Source organism: Emys orbicularis, chromosome 7 (assembly GCF_028017835.1).
Source record: "Emys orbicularis isolate rEmyOrb1 chromosome 7, rEmyOrb1.hap1, whole genome shotgun sequence".
Taxonomy (NCBI): Eukaryota; Metazoa; Chordata; order Testudines; family Emydidae; genus Emys; species Emys orbicularis.
The window spans coordinates 91,624,216-91,637,731 of NC_088689.1; positions in this window are offsets into that span (position 1 = coordinate 91,624,216).

Genomic DNA, 13,516 nt, shown 5'->3' on the forward strand with positions numbered 1-13,516 from the left:
GTTTACAGTGCTGGTTTTTAATTTACTTCATGATCATATTAACTGCCTTGAAAAGGCAGCTGCTAAATGCCTTTCCAACTGCTACAAACCTAATTTTGAACTTGTCCTAAAGAAAGCAGCAGAGCCTACTCCACTGTCGCATTAGCTTACTGGGTTTGTTTGCTGGGAAAAACCTTAAATAGGACTTAATCAGTCTCTTAAACAGAGGGATATTGTATGAGATATGGGAACAGTTTTAAGGCCATCTTCAGCTGCAGAGATCACCTCATTGTTTAATTAATTCCTTTGCCCTATCACTAACGAGATGAGTACCAACCTGAAAAACAGTCCTATCTTCAAAAGTCAATAATAATCCTCTGTCTAGCCAGTGATCCTAAATATAAATAAATATATATATATATATATAACCAATCACCACATCTCTCTAGCCATCTATCAAAGTAGGGAAGTATTATTTCCCTCTCACATAACACAAGAAAAAGGGGTCACCCAATGAAATTAATAGGCAGTAGATTTAAAACAAAATGAAGTACTTCTTCACACAATGCATAGTCAACCTGTGGAATTCATTGCCAAGGGATGTTGTGAAGACCAATAATATAACTGGGTTCAAAAAAGAATTAAATAAAGTCATGGAGGATAGATCCATCAGTGGCTGTTAGTCAAGATGGTCAGGGACTCAATCCCCATGCTCCAGGTATCCTAAACCTCTAGTGCTAGAAGCTGGGACTATACAACACTTGAAATTGCCCAGTAATGTTCATTCCTTCTGAAGCATCTGGCACTGGTCACTTTCAGAAGACAAGATACTCCCATTGTCCGATCATCTCTCTTTAACCGTATGGAAGATTTCCCTAATGTCTAATGTAAATGTCTCTATTTTTATTCAATTAAGGAGTGAGAACCCATTAGTGGATGATGCACTACCTGAAGTCAATGTTGGATTCTTGGTAAGAAGATCAGAAAAGTTTTACATTGTACACACTGTACAGAGTGACAGAGTGTATGGGGGGGGGAGAGAAATGACAGGGGAAAAGGTCAGAGTTTGGGCCAGATAGTGTAGCCAAAAAGCCTCAGAATACCATGTAGGCCACTGACAGCTTCACACATAATCCTGCAGGCAGCTCTGCTTAGTGTATAGTGTCGCATGTCTCCTTCTGAACCCCCTAACAGTTGAGCGGTTAAATGTCTAGGTTCCTCTCAGAGATCCCTTCCTAAAATAATATTTTTAGGTGCCTCAAAAACTCATTAAGCCACCCTTTTAAATCAGGTTTCCTGCTCAATGCTGGAGTCAGCAATCCTTTAGCTCCTCTACTGTTCACAGCATTCCTTAAACCCACAGTTCATAAATTGCTTTGGTTATTGGTAAAATACTCTTATTAGGAACTCATTGGGATATTGTCTGTTATTTTACAGAGGAACGGAATAATAAAAATACTGTGTATTCCAACCCTAAATCGATAGACTCCTCCCAGTGCCCTACCCATTCCTAACATTTTGTTGTTTCCATTTCATTTAGGATGAAGGCTCCATCAAGGGCCAGACCACGTGTCCACACCCAATTTTCAGCTACTTTTTGGCCCCTCACATACTTTTTCTTACCAAATGAAGCCTCTTCACTTCTCAAAAAGGCAGATCCATCCTCATTCATCAGGTAATTCTGGCAATGAGCATACGCCTTGCCCTAGGTTAGAGTACTTTGGGGGATGCAGGGTTTCAGGTACATGTATGGAACAGTGCCCCCATCTTTCTGAAAATGTGGATGCAGCACTGTTCAAAAAACTCTTCCTGAGCCAGGGGTGTGTGTCCTGCCTGGACCCCAGCAAAGTCTGGGAATGCCCACATCTGGAGCTTGGGACCCATTTTTCTAGTTTATGATGCTCTCAAGAGTGAGAAAAGAAGGGACTTAGGAACAGAAAATGCAGCAGTCACATGTTTAGTGTGATCTCAACTTTGCTCTCTGTGTTTCACTGGGACTGTAGGGTAGGCAGGGGGTGAGGAATAGCTCTACTAAGAGGACAACATACTTACAAAGTTATTTTTACAGTGCAGTTTGGGGAAGGGGCAACTGAGAGCTCCTACAAAGATCTCAATCACTTGTAAAGAGATTATTCCCTAAAATCCTTTGCCTGTGAGTAATGTAACACTCCATCCCTGATTCAATGGAGTTTATTTTCTCCTTTGGTAGTGACCAAGACCAAGAAGAATAGCTGATGAAATAAAGCACATGGTGGGACAGCTGATGGCCATATAGGGATTAGGGAGTCATGGGGCTCACTGCTTTTCCTCTCTCTTGCCCATTTAGCTGATATGAGAATTTAGGAGTCTGCAGGAGCCCAGTTCCCCAAATTGATTTGAAATTCTGTTGATGAAACAATAGAGATTTTATTAGACAATGGAAGAAAGTTGCATTAACATTGATTTTACCAGGAGGTGGGATCATTCAGTGTTATTAATATAAATTATGAGGAGGCAGGAGATACAGGAGAGAATTCCTTTCCTGATACTCATATTTCCTTTCCATTCATGTTATTTTAGGATGAATGCTCCATCATGGGTTAATTTAATCAGTGATTCTCCCTTGCCTGCCCCTATACTCCCCGAGGCTCAGTTCTTTGTGCTTTATGAAACTTTCCTCAAACAGACCAGACCCTCTACCCCTGAGTGAGTATTGGGATTTCTTCACTTCTTTAGCTGTATGTATATTGGGGAGGGTGCATGTCCAAGTTTGTGCAGGGCTTTGGGTGTAGACAATATGGTTACCACATTTCTAAAAAGATAAACACAACAATATATTCTCTGCAGTCATTGTAAGGAAGAACTACATTCTCTCTCACCCTGGGCATTTTCTGACCAACAACCAGCTCCAACCATTCCTCCTCACGTTAACATTCTCTTGCAATGTAAATACACCTTTCCCGCAATCTTGACTTCACCCTGCTACTATCTAGTTAGTGATTGTCATATTCTCCCCTATCACTGCACTTCAGTGGAAGGGAAAAGTCTTAACATATTTGCAGAGTGATTCAAAGACTCAGGGTATGTCTACACTACCCGTCGGAACAGCAGGCAGCGATCCATCCAGCGGGGGTCGATTTATCACATCTAGTCTAGACACAATAAATCGACCCCCGAGCGCTCTCCCATCGACTCCTGTACTCCACCACCACGAGAAGCACAGGCAGAGTCGACAGTGGAGCGGCAGCAGCCAACTCACCGCAGTGAAGACATGCGGTGAGTAGGTCTAAGTACACTGACTTCAGCTACATTATTCATGTAGCTGAAGTTGCGTAACTTAGATCGATCCCCCCCAGTGTAGACCAAGCTTCAGTTACTGCTTTGGCAAAGGAGTTTACTACTATTCCTATAGTTACATATTATCCTGAATTCCAGTTATCCTGCCCAGTTACATATTATCCTGCCCAGTTACATATTATCCTGAATTCCATGGCCTACCACTTGCCGTTCTGACAATTCTGCGGTTTGGAGTACGATATTTGATTTCAGCTACTTGTAGGATAGATTGTGTTATCCCTGTAGTCCCATAGAGTAATAGAAACACTTGTTTGGGTAAAGCAGCTTTGGTTGTTCCCCTTCCCACAATTATTTACTTGTTTCTACTGCCACAGCCAAGCCTGAGAGGCTTTGAACTATGGATTTTATTAGAAGTTGGAGGCAAGGAAAGGGGATGTAAATAGAATGTACTGGTAGAGGTGAATTTAGCTGTGCATTAACAGGGGCCACTATGGCATATTTAGGACAAGTGGGGACATTGTTCATCTGCTAATAATATTTTGCATTTTTTCTCTTATTTTAGGACACAGTGTACATTAGCCGAGAGCTCAGACTCTCAGATTCAGTGATCGGCCCCAAGAAGGCCATGTAATGCCAATCCCCTCTTCAGTGAGTATTCAAGTTCTCCTTAATTCTAGCTTGTGCGTACATTAAGGATGGTGTGGGAGAGGGTCCGTAAGGGCTCAAATGCACGTAAGGAATAGTGCTGCCACCTTCCTGAAAATGCACGACAGTTCTCTCAGTCTGGGGATTGTAAGAAAGCTCCACCTTCTCTCTCTCACCTTGGGCACTGTCTGACCACTAAATAGCCCCAACCATGACTTAACATCCAAAACACTCCACACCCTAACATCCATGATTAGAGCAAATTGTCCCACCCTTTCCTTATTTATATAGTTCCAACAGTACTTTACAGTGAAGGATGAAGGCAAGGTCCCTGCTTGGAGACTCTACAATTTCTCTAGACAAGGGACAGGTAAAAGATGTAAAGCCCATTATTCCCCTTCCTTTAGTTTTTTGGCTGTTGCGTCTTCATCCTTACCCAGATGAAAGATACTCATATTGCCTCCTTTAAAGCAATACACATTTTATTAGAGAAGGGAGGAGAATTGATACAGATACAAGTTAAATACAGATTAGCAGAGCTGAAAAGGGGGGTTGCTCTGCAGCAACTGATCTTTCAACTCTTTTCCTTTCATAGAATCATAGAATATCAGGGTTGGAAGGGACCTCAGGAGGTCATCTAGTCCAACCCCCTGCTCAAAGCAGGACCAATTCCCAACTAAATCATCCCAGCCAGGGCTTTGTCAAGCCGGGCCTTAAAAACCTCCAAGGAAGGAGACTCCACCACCTCCCTAGGTAACGCATTCCAGTGCTTCACCACCCTCCTAGTGAAATAGTGTTTCCTAATATCCAACCTAGACCTCCCCCACTGCAACTTGAGACCATTGCTCCTTGTTCTGTCATCTGCCACCATTGAGAACAGCCGAGTTCCATCCTCTTTGGAACCCCCTTTCAGGTAGTTGTAGGCTGCTATCAAATCCCCCCTCATTCTTCTCTTCTGGAGACTAAACAATCCCAGTTCCCTCAGCCTCTCCTCATAAGTCATGCGCTCCAGACCCCTAATCATTTTTGTTGCCCTCCGCTGGACTCTTTACAAGAAGGATGTGGAAAAATTGGAGTGTGGGGCCCAAAACTGGACACAGTACTCCAGATGAGGCCTCACCAATGTCGAATAAAGGGGAACGATCACGTCCCTCGATTTGCTGGCAATGCCCCTACTTATACAGCCCAAAATGCCGTTAGCCTTCTTGGCAACAAGAGCACACTGTTGACTCATATCCAGCTTCTCATCCACTGTGACCCCTAGCTCCTTTTCTGCAGAACTGCCACCTAGCCATTCGGTCCCTAGTCTGTAGCTGTGCATGGGATTCTTCCGTCCTAAGTGCAGGACTCTGCATTTGTCCTTGTTGAACCTCATCAGGTTTCTTTTGGCCCAATCCTCTAATTTGTCTAGGTCCCTCTGTATCCGATCCCTACCCTCTAGTGTATCTACCACACCTCCTAGTTTAGTGTCATCGGCAAACTTGCTGAGAGTGCAGTCCACTCCATCCTCCAGATCATTAATAAAAATATTAAACAAAACCGGCCCCAGGACCGACCCTTGGGGCACTCCGCTTGAAACCGGCTGCCAACTAGACATGGAGCCATTGATCACTACCCGTTGAGCCCGACGATCTAGCCAGCTTTCTATCCACCTTACAGTCCATTCATCCAGCCCATACTTCTTTAACTTGGCAGCAAGAATACTGTGGGAGACCGTATCAAAAGCTTTGCTAAAGTCAAGGAATAACACATCCATTGCTTTCCCCTCATCCACAGAGCCAGTTATCTCATCATAGAAGGCAATTAGGTTAGTCAGGCACGACTTCCCCTTGGTGAATCCATGCTGACTGTTCCTGATCACTTTCCTCTCCTCTAAGTGTTTCATAATTGATTCCTTGTGGACCTGCTCCATGATTTTTCCAGGGACTGAGGTGAGGCTGACTGGCCTGTAGTTCCCCGGATCCTCCTTCTTCCCTTTTTTAAAGATGGGCACTACATTAGCCTTTTTCCAGTAATCTGGGACCTCCCCCGATCGCCATGAGTTTTCAAAAATAATGGCTAATGGCTCTGCAATCTCATCCGCCAACTCCTTTAGCACCCTCAGATGCAGCGCATCCGGCCCCATGGACTTGTGCACGTCCAGTTTTTCTAAATAGTCCCGAACCACTTCTTTCTCCACAGAGGGCTGGTCTCCTTCTCCCCATATTGTGCTGCCCAGTGCAGCAGTCTCGGAGCTGACCTTGTTCGTGAAGACAGAGGCAAAAAAATCATTGAGTACATTAGCTTTTTCCACATCCTCAGTCACTAGGTTGCCTCCCTCATTCAGTAAGGGTCCCACACTTTCCTTGACTTTCTTCTTGTTGCTAACATACCTGAAGAAACCCTTCTTGTTACTCTTAACATCTCTTGCTAGCTGCAACTCCAAGTGTGATTTGGCCTTCCTGATTTCACTCCTGCATGCCTGAGCAATATTTTTATACTCCTCCCTGGTCATTTGTCCAATCTTCCACTTCTTGTAAGCTTCTTTTTTGCGTTTAAGATCAGCAAGGATTTCACTGTTTAGCCAAGCTGGTCACCTGCCATATTTACTATTCTTTCTACACATCGGGATGGTTTGTTCCTGCAACTGCAATAAGGATTCTTTAAAATACAGCCAGCTCTCCTGGATCCCTTTGCCCTTCATGTTATTCTCCCAGGGGATCCTGCCCATCTGTTCCCTGAGGGAGTCAAAGTCTGCTTTTCTGAAGTCCAGGGTCCGTATTCTGCTGCTCTCCTTTCTTCCTTGTATCAGGATCCTGAACTCGACCATCTCATGGTCACTGCCTCCCAGGTTCCCATCCACTTTTGCTTCCCCTACTAATTCTTCCCTGTTTGTGAGCAGCAGGTCAAGAAAAGCTCTGCCCCTAGTTGGTTCCTCCAGCACTTGCACCAGGAAATTGTCCCCTACACTTTCCAAAAACTTCCTGGATTGTCTGTGCACTGCTGTATTGCTCTCCCAGCAGATATCAGGGTGATTAAAGTCTCCCATGAGAACCAGGGCCTGCAATCTAGCAACTTCTGCTAGTTGCCAGAAGAAAGCCTCATCCACCTCATCCCCCTGGTCTGGTGGTCTATAGCAGACTCCGACCACGACATCACCCTTGTTGCTCACACTTCTCAACTTTATCCAGAGACACTCAGGTTTTTCTGCAGTTTCATACCGGAGCTCTGAGCAGTCATACTCCTCTCTTACATACAACGCAACTCCCCCACCTTTTCTGCCCTGCCTGTCCTTCCTGAACAGTTTATATCCATCCATGATAGTACTCCAGTCATGTGAGTTATCCCACCAAGTCTCTGTTATTCCAATCGCATCATAGTTCCCTGCCTGTGCCAGGACTTCCAGTTCTCCCTGCTTGTTTCCCAGGCTTCTTGCATTTGTGTATAGGCACTTAAGATAACTCATTGATCGTCCCTCTTTCTCAGTATGAGAAAGGAGTCCTCCCCTCTTGTGCTCTCCTGCTTGTGCGTCCTCCCAGGATCCCATTTCCCCACTTACCTCAGGGCTTTGGTCTCCTTCCCCCAGTGAACCTAGTTTAAAGCCCTCCTCACTAGGTTAGCCAGCCTGCTGGCGAAGCTGCTCTTCCCTCTCTTCGTTAGGTGGAGCCCATCCCTGCCCAGCACTCCTCCTTCTTGGAACACCATCCCATGGTCGAAGAATCCAAAGCCTTCTCTCCGACACCACCTGCGTAGCCATTCGTTGACTTCCACGATTCGACGGTCTCTACCCAGGCCTTTTCCTTGCACAGGGAGGATGGACGAGAACACAACTTGCGCCTCAAACTCCTTTATCCTTCTTCCCAGAGCCACGTAGTCTGCAGTGATCCGCTCAAGGTCATTCTTGGCAGTATCATTGGTGCCCACGTGGAGAAGCAGGAAGGGGTAGCGATCCGAGGGCTTGATGAGTCTCGGCAGTCTCTCCGTCACATCGTGTATCCTAGCTCCCGGCAAGCAGCAGACCTCTCGGTTTTCCCGGTCGGGACGGCAGATAGATGACTCAGTCCCCCTGAGGAGGGAGTCCCCGACCACCACCACCCTCCTCCTCCTCTTGGGAGTGGTGGTCGTGGAACCCCCATCCCTAGGACAGTGCATCTTTTGCCTTCCAATCGGTGGAGTCTCCTTCTGCTCCCTTCCCTCAGATGGGTCATCTACTCCACTCTCTGCATTAGTACCTGTAGAGAGAACATGGAAACGATTGCTCACCTGTATCTCCATTGCTGGTACATGGACGCTCCTCTTTCTCCTTCTGGAGGTCACATGCTGCCAAACTTCTTCATCATCCGTCTGTCCCTGCTGCACCTGCTCTGAATCTTCAGAACATTGTGGCCGTAGAAGCATCTCCTGACGTCTGTCCAGGAAATCTTCATTTTCCCTTATGCAACGCAGAGTCGATACTCGTTTCTCCAGACCTCGAACCTTCTCTTCCAATATGGAGACCAACTTGCACTTTGTACAGACAAAGTCGCTTCTGTCCTGTGGAAGAAAGACAAACATGGCACAACCTGTGCAGGTTACAACAGCTGATCGCTCACCTTCCTCTTAAGAGCTTCCTCAGCTGTTGCAAGAACTACTCAGAGAAACCTGCAGATGAAAGCCTCAGTGAGCTCTCCCCAGGCAAACTCCCTCTGTTAGCCTCTGCTGTTCGCCGCTCAGCTGGTTCGCTGCTGACTGCCCTTATATACCAGTCAGGCCCACTCAAGGCCCACCTGGAACAAAGCACTCCCAATTCACACTTTTCAAACAAACACGCAAGCAATCAAGCACACGGTCAAACTGACAAACTGTCCCAGCAACAGACACTCAGATACTCACCAACACAGCCCCCCTAATGCAGCACTTAGCGTACCTCCTCTCGGACAGCTCCCAGGCAAACTCCCTCTGTTAGCCTCTGCTGTTCGCCGCTCAGCTGGTTCGCTGCTGACTGCCCTTATATACCAGTCAGGCCCACTCAAGGCCCACCTGGAACAAAGCACTCCCAATTCACACTTTTCAAACAAACAAGCAAGCAATCAAGCACACGGTCAAACTGACAAATTGTCCCAGCAACAGACACTCAGATACTCACCAACACAGTCCCCCTAATGCAGCACTTAGCGTACCTCCTCTCAGACAGCTCCCAGGCACTCTGTTAGCCTCTGCTGTTCGCCGCTCAGCTGGTTCGCTGCTGACTGCCCTTATATACCAGTCAGGCCCACTCAAGGCCCACCTGGGACAAAGCACTCCCAATTCACACTTTTCAAACAAACATGCAAGCAATCAAGCACACGGTCAAACTGACAAACTGTCCCAGCAACAGACACTCAGATACTCACCAACACAGCCCCCCTAATGTAGCACTTAGCGTACCTCCTCTCGGACAGCTCCCAGGCAAACTCCCTCTGTTAGCCTCTGCTGTTCGCCGCTCAGCTGGTTCGCTGCTGACTGCCCTTATATACCAGTCAGGCCCACTCAAGGCCCACCTGGAACAAAGCACTCCCAATTCACACTTTTCAAACAAACACACAAGCAATCAAGCACACGGTCAAACTGACAAACTGTCCCAGCAACAGACACTCAGATACTCACCAACACAGCCCCCCTAATGCAGCACTTAGCGTACCTCCTCTCGGACAGCTCCCAGGCAAACTCCCTCTGTTAGCCTCTGCTGTTCGCCGCTCAGCTGGTTCGCTGCTGACTGCCCTTATATACCAGTCAGGCCCACTCAAGGCCCACCTGGAACAAAAGCACTCCCAATTCACACTTTTCAAACAAACACGCAAGCAATCAAGCACACGGTCAAACTGACAAACTGTCCCACCAACAGACACTCAGATACTCACCAACACAGTCCCCCTACTGCAGCACTTAGCGTACCTCCTCTCAGACAGCTCCCAGGCACTCTGTTAGCCTCTGCTGTTCGCCGCTCAGCTGGTTCGCTGCTGACTGCCCTTATATACCAGTCAGGCCCACTCAAGGCCCACCTGGGACAAAGCACTCCCAATTCACACTTTTCAAACAAACATGCAAGCAATCAAGCACACGGTCAAACTGACAAACTGTCCCAGCAACAGACACTCAGATACTCACCAACACAGCCCCCCTAATGTAGCACTTAGCGTACCTCCTCTCGGACAGCTCCCAGGCAAACTCCCTCTGTTAGCCTCTGCTGTTCGCCGCTCAGCTGGTTCGCTGCTGACTGCCCTTATATACCAGTCAGGCCCACTCAAGGCCCACCTGGAACAAAGCACTCCCAATTCACACTTTTCAAACAAACACACAAGCAATCAAGCACACGGTCAAACTGACAAACTGTCCCAGCAACAGACACTCAGATACTCACCAACACAGCCCCCCTAATGCAGCACTTAGCGTACCTCGTCTCGGACAGCTCCCAGGCAAACTCCCTCTGTTAGCCTCTGCTGTTCGCCGCTCAGCTGGTTCGCTGCTGACTGCCCTTATATACCAGTCAGGCCCACTCAAGGCCCACCTGGAACAAAAGCACTCCCAATTCACACTTTTCAAACAAACACGCAAGCAATCAAGCACACGGTCAAACTGACAAACTGTCCCACCAACAGACACTCAGATACTCACCAACACAGCCCCCCTAATGCAGCACTTAGCGTACCTCCTCTCGGACAGCTCCCAGGCAAACTCCCTCTGCTAGCCTCTGCTGTTCGCCGCTCAGCTGGTTCGCTGCTGACTGCCCTTATATACCAGTCAGGCCCACTCAAGGCCCACCTGGAACAAAGCACTCCCAATTCACACTTTTCAAACAAACAAGCAAGCAATCAAGCACACGGTCAAACTGACAAACTGTCCCAGCAACAGACACTCAGATACTCACCAACACAGCCCCCCTAATGCAGCACTTAGCGTACCTCCTCTCGGACAGCTCCCAGGCAAACTCCCTCTGTTCGCCTCTGCTGTTCGCTGAGCTCTCCACCATCAGCCATTAAAGCATCACTGGCAGCTGAAGACTTTTATTTTATCCCAGACCAACCTCATATTCTGGACTGGGGCTTTCCTGAAAGACAACTGAACAGCATCATCTCCCCCCCAGTGAGTATTCAGAGTCTCAGCCATTCTTCCCTAAGTGTACCTCAGAAACAGGTTTGCTATTTATCTATTTGTTCAGGGCTGAAACTGAAAATTTAGAACTACAGCCATTCAGCCTACACCAAACTCTGACTCACTCAGAGCACTGTCTGATCTATGGCCAGATCCTACAATTCTTGGAACTTGTCTTTTTCCAGCCTGCTAGCACTGACTTAATATGCATGCAGTGTTTATGCAGAGTTCCTTATTCTTTGGCTATGGCAGGAGGAAATACCTCCTTTCCTTTATTGTAGACTTTGGAATTACTATACATGTTTTTGAGGTTGAGATTAGTATTATTTTCAGCAACTCCATTCAACTATCTGCTCCAACTGCCCAGAAGGAAGGACATGCATGACAGTAGCATTTACTCACTGCCCTCCAATAATGCAAGTTCTCTGTAATATACTGGAGTTTGCTGGTGCCTACCACAATCCTTTATCTGCTTCTTCTGCCCTCTGTTGGCAGAGAGGTTTTGCATGTTCGCCTTTAAAACATTATGGAATTTATTAGTAGTCTGAGGGAAGGAGAGTGGATTCCTAGAGCTGTGATGTGCATGTCAAATTCCAGGTCTCTACAGGGTATGCAATGCAATTTGTCAGCTTTGCATGAGCATTTAGTTTTCTATTTCTGTCCTTTTAGGATGTGGACTCTAGCATCTGGCCACTGAACAGTTCACAGTGTGTTCATTGCCCTGGGAGGCTTCAGTCCAACCATTCTATCCAGAAAGAGGTTTGCTTTAATTTAGAGCAGACCTTCTTCCATTCAGTGAGTACAGGAGATCTACTGTGCAGGGACATCTTTCTTTCTTTTGTGCGGGGAGGGGTCTGTAAATGCTCAGGTTAAAGCATGGAATAGAGTTGCCATCTACCTGAAAACTAATACCCTGCATTCCAGTTATAATCCTAGATTTTCATTTCAATTACATTACAGAACACCAAACAGCAAAAAAAAAAAAAAAAAAAAATAGTAGAATGTCATTTTAAATTGTTCAGACTTTCACACATGAAAGTCATACAGTTTTGGTAATCATTATCCTGGACCTGGCTGGGTACATCGGGAAGTGCTTGGTTCTGATTGTCCTGACATTTTATTGACTCTTTGGTAAATGTTTTATTTGCCCTCAAAGTCTTTTTTTTAAATGGGTAAGTAAAATAAATCCTGAGCTGTAATCTAACCCCACTGTGCCACTTTGGCACAGAAATAAAGTGAGAAAGCACATAGATCTTCCTAGCTGAAGATTCCCTTACTGTCATTTATAATAAGGCTCCTTTACATCAGTCTGGCAATGTAGGGGCCTTAAAACTTTTACAGGTTTTATGCTCCTGGGGAAATTGACTGAGAATGGGAACAGTTAACTAACAATAGCAACATTAACAACATTAACTTTAACAGTCAGGCTGCTACATTTCTGCTTCAGAGAATGAGATCAATTAACCATCAACAGCAACTTTAACGATGTTACTAACTACATAGTCAGGCTGCTAATGCCTCAGAGAATGAATCAATTAACTCAGGCAGGGCTACTACATTTGTGCCTCTAGACTGCCTCCTGCATAATAAAAAGCCCTACCCTTCCACACCAGTGAGCTGTAGTAGCAAGGGTGAGGGACCGAGTCTCTCTCTCGATTGTTCACACACATACCACCAGCGCCCCCCGCTGGTAATCATGCAGGCATGCATGCCCCGCCCCCATCTCTGAGGTAGCTCCATGCATGCTGGAACAGATGCGCTGCCTGGGCTGCTGGGGAAGAGGCCGTATCCCCGGTAGATTTTATTTGAATTTTTCTGTGCAGGGGCACAGAAAAATGTGGGCCATGTGAATTCCCCCAGCAGTAAATCCTTTTCCACCTCCCTATCTTTACCCTGTATCATGCTATCTTGTTCCTTCTCTGTTATGTGAGTGAGGGCCTTCTTTCCTTTATCACAGACTAAGTTATCTGAAATATTGAATGAATTTTTACTGTTAAGGCCTGGAGTCACTAGTTCTCCTGCCCTTGCCTAGTTCCTCCCTCTTGTCAAACACAATCATTAGCAGCTACTCTGATTATTCATGCTTATGAGATTGGGAACAGGATCTAGTTTTCCACAGTTCCTTGGCGTTGTCTCCTGCAACCTTCCCCAGAACAATACAGATTAGCTAGACATGCAAATCAGTGGGGTTCACTCTAGTTAACACTTTGGGATATACTGGAGTCTACTGTTCTCTACCCACAGTTCTGTGCTTGCTTCTTCTGATCCACTGTAGGGAAGGCAGCTCTGTATTTTATCCTTTTGAAGAGTCATGTAGATCCAGCTGACTGGTGAAGTTGAGGGTATATTAACATGGACAATAAAAGCAAATGGGAGAGGTAAAATGGGGATTGTTCAGCTGTGTTTAATACTCTATTTCCATTTCTCTTATTTCAGGTTGATGCCATCTTCCTTAGGAACCTTCAGAAGCCACAGCCAATAAGTGGCCCCTATTAAGTCACAGGATGAACATGTGGTCCCGAATGAG